Source organism: Durio zibethinus, chromosome 6 (genome assembly GCF_047325235.1).
Source record: "Durio zibethinus cultivar Kanyao isolate XHJ-2024 chromosome 6, ASM4732523v1, whole genome shotgun sequence".
NCBI lineage: Eukaryota > Viridiplantae > Streptophyta > Magnoliopsida > Malvales > Malvaceae > Durio > Durio zibethinus.
In genome coordinates, this window is record NC_143167.1 from 2,297,643 (window position 1) to 2,306,831 (window position 9,189).

The following is a 9,189-nucleotide window of genomic DNA, read 5'->3' on the forward strand; positions in this document are numbered from 1 at the left end:
TACTAATGATCAGTTTTCCACCCTTTTGGACATTACAAAATTTACATTTTACTTTATTATCTTCAATTCTTAATAATGTGTGGAGATCATAAATTGATTTTCTATCCTAACTTTTTTTTAAAAATCATTTTGGACGGCCTTTGAGCTCCTTGCCTATCACCCTACCCATTCAATAAATTATTTCACTTTCAATCTTTGATATAAACCCTATAACTTTATATGTATAGAGAGAGTTTCAACAAAACATATATATATATAGTCACTCATAAAAAAGATCAAACCACCCACCCAAAGTGATTATATATATACATATATATATATATATATATCTCTTTTTCCAATTATTTCTCTTTTATTTGATTATTATTCAATCAATTTTGGGTCGCCCCAATAATAAGCTAGTTTCTCATGCATTAGATATGTTAGATGTATTTTTGAGTTTAAAGGATAAAACGATATTTTTTTTTTATTAGAGATTGTCAATAGATAATAAGAAGCATTTTTTATTTTTAGATTATGTTAATATGCACAGTGCCTCGTTAGTTTAACCACATCATCAATTTATCTCGTAAACCTTTCACTTTACACCTTTAAATAGGATTATCTAAGTACTATTTAATCATTTTATTTTTTTTATTTTTTCTTTATTTTATTATTCCTATGATCTTTTATAATCAACCTTTGACTTAAACGTCAAAATGCAAGTATAGAAAAAATTCTCTATCTATGTCCTTAATCATTTTTTTTCTCTTTTTGTGATTTCAGAATTTTACCTCTTAATTTGAAATTCAACACAAAAAAAAAAAAAACAAATGTTTGTTAAAAAGTTAATGATAAGTGTAAAAAATAACATGGTTCATAAATCTTAATCAACGTATATAGAAGTGAAAGAATAAATTAGCGAAGCCAATTGGAAAAGTTCATATATAATTATAAATTGGGTCAAACAATGAAATGGAAGAGTTTGGGGCACTTTTCAATGTGGTCTTAAACATTTGTAATATAAAGTTTCTCTTTCACAACATTATTTCTACTGAGTAAAATGATTGCCTCTCAAAAGGATATGAAAATTCATGCCCAACTTGCATTTTGACAAACATCAAAAGAGAAATACCCCACACCCACTTTAATCAGTTCAAGAGAGATGGACTTGAAAAGCATTTTACAATTAATGCAAACCCCATGTGACGAGCATATAGTTAGAATTATTATTAAATTATTTATAATAGATAGCTAGGCTAGCTAGGGTTGACGATAATATTTTTTATATTATATAGTTAGGATTTTGTTGATCAACGAACATAATTATCATCATAATCATCATTAGAATGACATAGCACCCTTTCAATTTTGGAAAGGAAAATTTGAGTTAGGTTCTTGTCACCCAAGGTATCTTCATTGTAATTATTAGAATGACTTATTACCCCACTTGTTTCTTAATCTAGATTAAAAAAAATTAGAATAGGAAGAGCATGATCTCCTTTCTCAAATTTGTTAAATTGTTCAACTTTTTTCTTAAACTTGTAGCATTACATATATGTCTTTAAACTTTTACAATACTTTAATTTCATAAATTATAGATTAATTAGAGGTAAGAGAAACTTAAAAATAAGTTTTTTTTTTTTTTTTACAAAGAATGCTATAGTTTTAATATAAAAAAAAGAGTTATAAGTGTTAGAATTTAAATTCTAATAACGTAAATATCATCTTTTAAAGATAATTGTATAAAAAAATTAAGTATAGTTTCAGATTAAAAAAAATTATTTGAATAATTTTAAACTTGTTAAAATGTCAAACTCCAAAATTAGAGATGAGACTTGGAGCAAGCACATGCTAGAAAAGCCATCTATATATTATATAATCGAAGACCATGGATGTTATGGTTCTCTCTTTTGTTATTAGTCCAAAAGGCATTAGAAAAAAAAAGGGGCAGGGCCCCATGAAGTAAGAACTCGATGTCTTCCAAGAAAATAATTCTTTGGTTTTCCATGTTTAATTTTGCCATGGACCATCTGTAACCTTACTCAATAAGCGCCACATATACCAATTGCAAAGAGAAAAGAAAACGGTCTATTTGCTCAACCTCCTGACAATATACGGCAATGATGAGCTTCCAAATTTTCTAACGAATTAAATTGAAAATCTATGTTATTCGTATGTATCTATTGTTAGGAATATGTGTGGGGTCTAGCCCCAACTGTTTAGCCAATGAAAACGCCAACGCCTTTTGTCTCTGATTCTAAGAGAGCACTACGTAATAAAATAAAAAAGGGTTGTGTTTTTGGCGATGAGAGAGTGCGCCGAAAAGAGAAAAAAAAAGTAAAAAAAAGATAGAGAGAAAAGGAAGAACGAAAAGGTGATTGAATAAAAATTGATTTATGATTTGATTAAGTTAAAATTTTGATAGTAGATTTATGATTTAGAGTTTTATATTTTGAACAATGAATATTGAATTTGAAATTTTTTAAAAATTAATTTATGGTGCATTTGTTAAGTAAATTATTTGATAAAATTTTTTTAATTATCTTTTTAGTTATTGATTAGCTCTAATTTTAATTAAAAGAGAACTTTGTATATTCATTATTTGATAGTAGAGATTTTTTTGATTGCTCGTGATTTTTTCTCTATATTGGAGAGTTTTTCATGTAAATCTTGATGTATATTTTTTTTTTTTTACGTTGTTGATTGTTAATTATTATCTATTATTGTAAGTTTATTATGATATATTGTTTGTGCATTATTGTATTTATTGCTTCAGGCCCAACTAGTGGTATTAAAGTGAGGGTTATTTTGAGACATTAATATAAAAGTCACTCATGACATAAGTAAATTCTATTTGAGATAATGAAAGGTGATGCAGGTTTCATGATAAAATTAATAGCATCAAATTATTCAATTTGAAAACCTATGATGGGAGATCATTTATACTACAAAGATTTATATGAGCCGGTATTAAGTGATTTGGCTAAACTAGCAAATGCAAAAAATGAAAGCTAGAAAAAGCTAAGTAGAAAAATGTTAGCTACAATTAGAAAATGAGTTGATATCAACGTGTTTCATGTAGTGCATGGGACAGATGCACATTTCGTTTGAGAAAAATCGGTAGCATTGTATAAGAGAAAAATAGGCATGAATAAAGTTATGCTTGTTAAAAAGCTTGCAATTTTACATTACGGGGATGGATGATTGATTACAAAATACTTGAGTGATTTTCAAGATATATTTAATTGGATGAGTACTATGGAGTTTAAGATGGATGATGAAATAAAGACATTATTTCTTTTGGGGTTCATTGCTAGATAGCTAGAATACTTTAGTTATGACTGTTCTTAATTTAACTATTGATTACAAAAGGACATTGAAGATGATAAAAGATAATATTCTTAATAAAAAAGTAAGGCGAAAAGATTTAGATCCTGAGAATCAAGCTCTGGTCTAAAAAAATAGGGATAAAAACATCGACAGAGCTTAAAACTTAAAAAGTTATAAAAAATCTAAACATAGATCTAAATTCAAAGATAAAATGAAGTGTTTTCATTATGGTAAGCAGGTCATAAAGAGTGATATTGTAAAATCTTGAAGCAAGAGCAGAAAGATAAAAAAGGTAAGAGTTCAAATGATAGCAATATTGCAATAGTAAATTCAGATAGTGATTCAGTTAATTTGATTTATATTTATGATAATTATAATCATGTTGGTGATCTCGACATTGAGTGGATAACTGATATAGGAATGGTATATCATTGTGTTTTTAAAAGAGAGTTGTTTACAACTTACAAAGTAAGAGATTTTGGTTACACCAAGATGAGAAATAAGAGTGTTATAGATTATTAGGATTAATGATATTATTGTATAAATTAATATGGGTTGTATGTTGACTTTGAAGGATTTTAGACACATTTTGGATATGAGAATAAACTTACTTGCTATTAATATCCTTGATAAAAAAAATATGAGAGTCGACAAAAGAATGGGCAGTGAAAGCTTTTCAAAAGATTTATGATAGTTACAAGAGAAAAACTATGCTACACAATGTATAAGACATGGATGCAATTAAATGGTAACAAGATAAATACAATTGAGGATGACGCTTCAGTAAATTTGTGACACAAGAAGCTGACACACATGAGCAAAAAAAGATTACAAATTTTGATAAAATAGTTTTTCATTACCTTAATCAAAGGTATATTTTTCGATTCATGTGATCATTATCTGTTTGGTAAGCATTGTAGAGTTTTTTTTCATAAGTGTTTTCAAAGAAAGAAAACTAGATTAAAATTGATTTATTATGACATATGTGATCCCATTGAGATTGAGTCATTGGGTGGTAATAGGTATTTATTGCTTTTATTAATGATGTTTATATAAGATTTGGATGTATATGTTAAAAAATAAAAGTCAAGTATTGCAGTATTTTCAAAAATTTCATGCTATGGTGAAAAAAATGATAGGGTTGTCCTTGAAGTATATTTGAACTAATAATAGTGAAGAATACACATCCAAAGACTTTAAAGAATACTGTTCAAAGTATGAAATCAGAGTATGAGATGACAAACATAATCGTGTAGCTGAAATAATGAATCGCACCATTATAAAAAAAATTAGATGTATGTTGAAGATGATAAAATTATTAAAACTATTCTCGGGTAAAACAATCAATACAACTTATTATTTACTTAACAAATTATCATCAGTTCTTTTGGGCTTTTACATTCTAGAAAAAATATAGATAGAGAAAGATACTTCATACTCTCACTTAAAAGTTTTTAAGTGTAAAGTATTCATACATATGCTGAAAGAGTAGAGGTCAAAGCTAAACAGTAAAATCACATAGTGTGTGTTTGTAGGATATAGTGATGAAAAATTTATTTACAGGGTATACGATCTAGTGAAAAGAAAGATAGTTAGAAGCAGAGATGTGATCTTCATGAAAAAGAAACTATAGTAGACTTTAAGAAATATAAGAAGATACACAGGTTACTGTTGAGTGTAATATTTTAATATTAACAGATATTTCACCAGAAAGAGCCACAGATATTAAAAATAAGCAAGAGATAGAACTTAAAGATATGAATGAGCTAGTCATAGTTAGTGATGAGCAAGATGCAATCAGTTTTGAATAGAGAAAGCAATTATGTCTACTTAAGAGTGTTAAACAAAGTGAACAATCCTTTTCACTAGAGAGTGTTGAGTAGGAAGAGCTATCTTCAACATCGAGTAATTTAGAGTCTCAGCCTAAGAGATTTACCAAAGAGCATTGGCCATCCATCAGGTATCTAAGTTTAAATTTTATTTTAATTACCAGTAAAAGAAAGTTAGAGAGCTTTCAAGATGTACAGATTACTTCAGATAGAGAGCACTGATTAAAAGTAATGAAAAAAAAGATAAAATTATTACGAAAAAATGATATATATGATCTTGTTAAACTTCTAAAAAGAAGAAATATATTAAAAAAAAAATAGGTGTTCAAGGTAAAAAAATGGTGACAAACTAGTAAGGTACAAAACTTGATTAATGATGAAAAATTTTTCTCAAAAATCTGACATCAATTTTGATGAGATATTTTTTCTAGTTGTAAAGATGAGTTTCATTCAAATAGTATTGTAATTAACAGCTAATTTAAATCTTGAGCTTGAGTAACTTGATGTTAAGACTGCATTCTTTCATGGAGACTTACAGAAAAAATATTTATCTAGATCAACTTGAGGGTTTTAAAGTGAAAAGAAAAGAGCATTTAGTTTGTAAACTGAAAAAAAACTTGTATAACTTGAAACAAGCTTTGTAACAGTAACATAAAAACTTTGATTTTTTTATGATAAACCATAACTATAAAAGAACGACAGTAAATCTTTGTGTGTATATCAAAAAATTTCTAATAGTAACTTCATTATTCTCTTGTTATATGTTGATGATATGTTGATTATGGGATAAAATATTGGTATGGTTCACAAGTTGAAAAAACAAATGTCTAAGTCTTTTGATATTAATGATTTAGGTACAACAAAGTAGATTCTCGATATAGATAGTATCCAAGATAAGAGAACTGAAAAGCTGTAGTTATTACAGGAAAAGAATGTTGAACAGGTGCTTAGTAGATTAAACATGTAACATGCTATATCGATTAACAATCCACTTGCCAACCATTTTCATTTGAGTAAGAAATCTTATCCGGTGACTAAGCAAAAACAATTAGCTAAGTCTAATATTTTTTATTCTTCTACAGTCGATTTTTTTATGTATCTTATGGTTTGCACATAGCTTGACATTGCTCATGCAATTGGTGTAGTGAGTGAATTTCTTTCTAATATAAAAAAAGTTCATTAGAAAGCAACGAAATAAATTTTTAGATATTTGAGGGGTACCTCAAAAATATGCTTGAGTTATGGAGTTTCACAATCAGTTCTAAAAGGATTTACTGATGTTGACATGGCAAATGATCCTAATGGTAGGAAATCTATTTCAAGATTAGTTATGTGGGAGGAATTGTATCTTGACAGTTTAAGTTACAAAAGTGTGTTGTCTTGTCAACAACAGAGGTTGAGTATATTGCGACAACCGAAGTATGTAATGAAATGCTTTGGATGAAATATTTTTTTCATGAATTAAGGTTGAATCAGAAAGAGTATGTGATATTTTGTGATAGCCAGAGTACTTTTGATTTGAGTAAAAATATCATGTATCATGCTAAAACGAAACACATTAATATTAGATGTCATTGGTTACATTCGATAATTGAGAAATAACAAATGTAATTAAAGAAAGTTCATACTAATAAAAATATAGCAGATATATTAATTAAGATATTTTTCAGAAAAAATTTTAAGCTCTACAGTGACTTAGCTAGAATAGGTTTTTAGCCAAGATAAGTTTCAAATAAAACTGTTATGGTGATGAATCTCCTCCTAATGGGATTGAAGGAAGAGATTGTTAAAAATATGTGTGGGTTCCAACCCCAATTGTTTAGCCAATTAAAAGGCACAAAGCTTTTTATCTTTGACCCAAGAGCCTTGCATAATAGAAGAAACAAGGGTTCCATTTTTAGCAATGGAATAGTGCGCTGAAAGAGAAAAAGAAGCTAAAAAAGATAGAAAGAAAATGGAGAAAGGAGAGGTTGTTGAATGAAAGTCAATTCATAGTCCGATTGAGATGAAAATTTGTTAACAGGTTTATGATTCAGAGTTCTACATTCTGAATAGTAAAATTTAAGTTGAAGCTCTTTAAGAATAAATTTAGATTGTATTTGTTGAATCACCTATTTGATGAGATTTCTTCAATTATTTTTTTAGTTGTTGATTAGCTTTAGTTTTAGTTAGAGGTAAACTTTATATATATATATATATATATATATATTATTTGATAGTAGAGATTTTTTTTGTGGTTTGTGATTTTTTTCTCTATACTGGAGAGTTTTTCATATAAATTTTGATGTGTTTTATTTTTTCTATATTGTTAATTGTTGTCTATTGTTGTGTGTTTATTACAATATATTACTTCTGCATTGTTATATTTGTTGTTTCAGGCCTAACATCTATCACAGGTACATTTATTATTATTTTTTTTTGAAGTTTTTCTTCATAACCAGAATGTTAATAAAAGTACGAAGGAACTTATGTATAGATGCTCGACTCAAATCTTTCACGATGATGAACACATTGAAAAAAACTTCTGGAAATTACTTGAGAACCCGTAAGAATCCCCATGAAAGAAGGGACCCCATAGTAGATTAGCATCTTCCCAGAGCGGTAGGTCCATGGGAATCATCTATATCACTTCAAAATGGATTATCTCTCTCCCTCTCTTTCGCGCGCTCTCTCTCTCTGTCCATGAGGAAAACTGATCAGTCGCTGGAATTGATGGCCAATGAAACTACTTTGTGCTCCCATGTAACTAGATTACTTGACGTCTTGGACCTCGGTTGGTCAATAACTAGGGTCGAACAACGAGGAGGAACGTAATTGTGTCTGAGAAACAACGATTTCCATCCAATTTAGTTACTCAATCACAGCACTTTTGCGCTATAATTTTCAAATCAAAACACACGTATTCTTTAACAGTGCCTAGCTGCCAACTTGATGTACCGTGTCCCTGGGGCTCTCCATTTTCCTCGTTATATATTATTACTTTGTATTGTTGTTATTATTACTTGCACATAGTAACAGTAATTAGTATGCACAATTACTGAATTCGTATACGTTCACACTTGCCCTTGAATTTAGCTTTTTAAAAAATTAAATATAAAACTTTTGATTCCAATTTTAGAATTTCAGTGGATGAACTGATTTCAAGTTTAAAACTCTTATTAAAGCAGGAGTTCCCAAATATTTCGAATAATGGCATTTTCGATATTTTAGCTAGTATACGGAAAATAATGGATGCCTAGCTCCATACATGTTTATATAACCTACTATATCCACTGATAGACTTTTTTTTTTTTAGTGGAACATGGGGCAAAAAAAATAAAAAAAAAATTGAAGGAGGGTTTTTTTTTCTTAGATGAAAAAGGAGAAATTATGAGAGAATAAAAGATAATGAAAATATGGATGGGATGCAACATGACTTGGTATAGGCTCTTTGTAGGGAAGGTGAAATGGGGTCAACAGGCTAAACAGTATTCGCCACTATAATGAATGATTCCGTGACCCATATGCATGTGGTTAATGTGTAGATTTCAAGAGAAAGTAATGGCTTTTCTATATGGGGTAAAATGGGTAGATTTCAAGAATGCTGGATATTCCCCTTAATCTGGACAGTCAATGGAGGATGATTGTTGTTGCACATAAATCTGTTTCAAAGTAAGAGGATGTCATTTTTGTTGCCTTTATAATCTATCAAAACTTTATTAAGATAAAGTTATCTTGAGGGTATTGTTCCAGCAAAACTCATTTTTTTTAGAAATTAGAAAATCTTGGGCACTTCAATATTGCTCTTAATTACCTTTAATTGTATCTATTTTTTATTTAATGTATGTTGTCGACCAAATATATATGGGATTAGACTACTCTATAAATTAAAATTTTTAATAATAAAGGGGTGATGACTTAACCAAAGAGTACTTTGGTTAAAATCTAATGATAGACAGAGACCTAACATTATGGTCTATATTTAGTTCTTATCTTTCTACTAGCTAGCATGGTTTGATTTTCGCCAAGAAAAGGAGAAGGTGAGCAGAGATAAAAGCAATACTAGAAC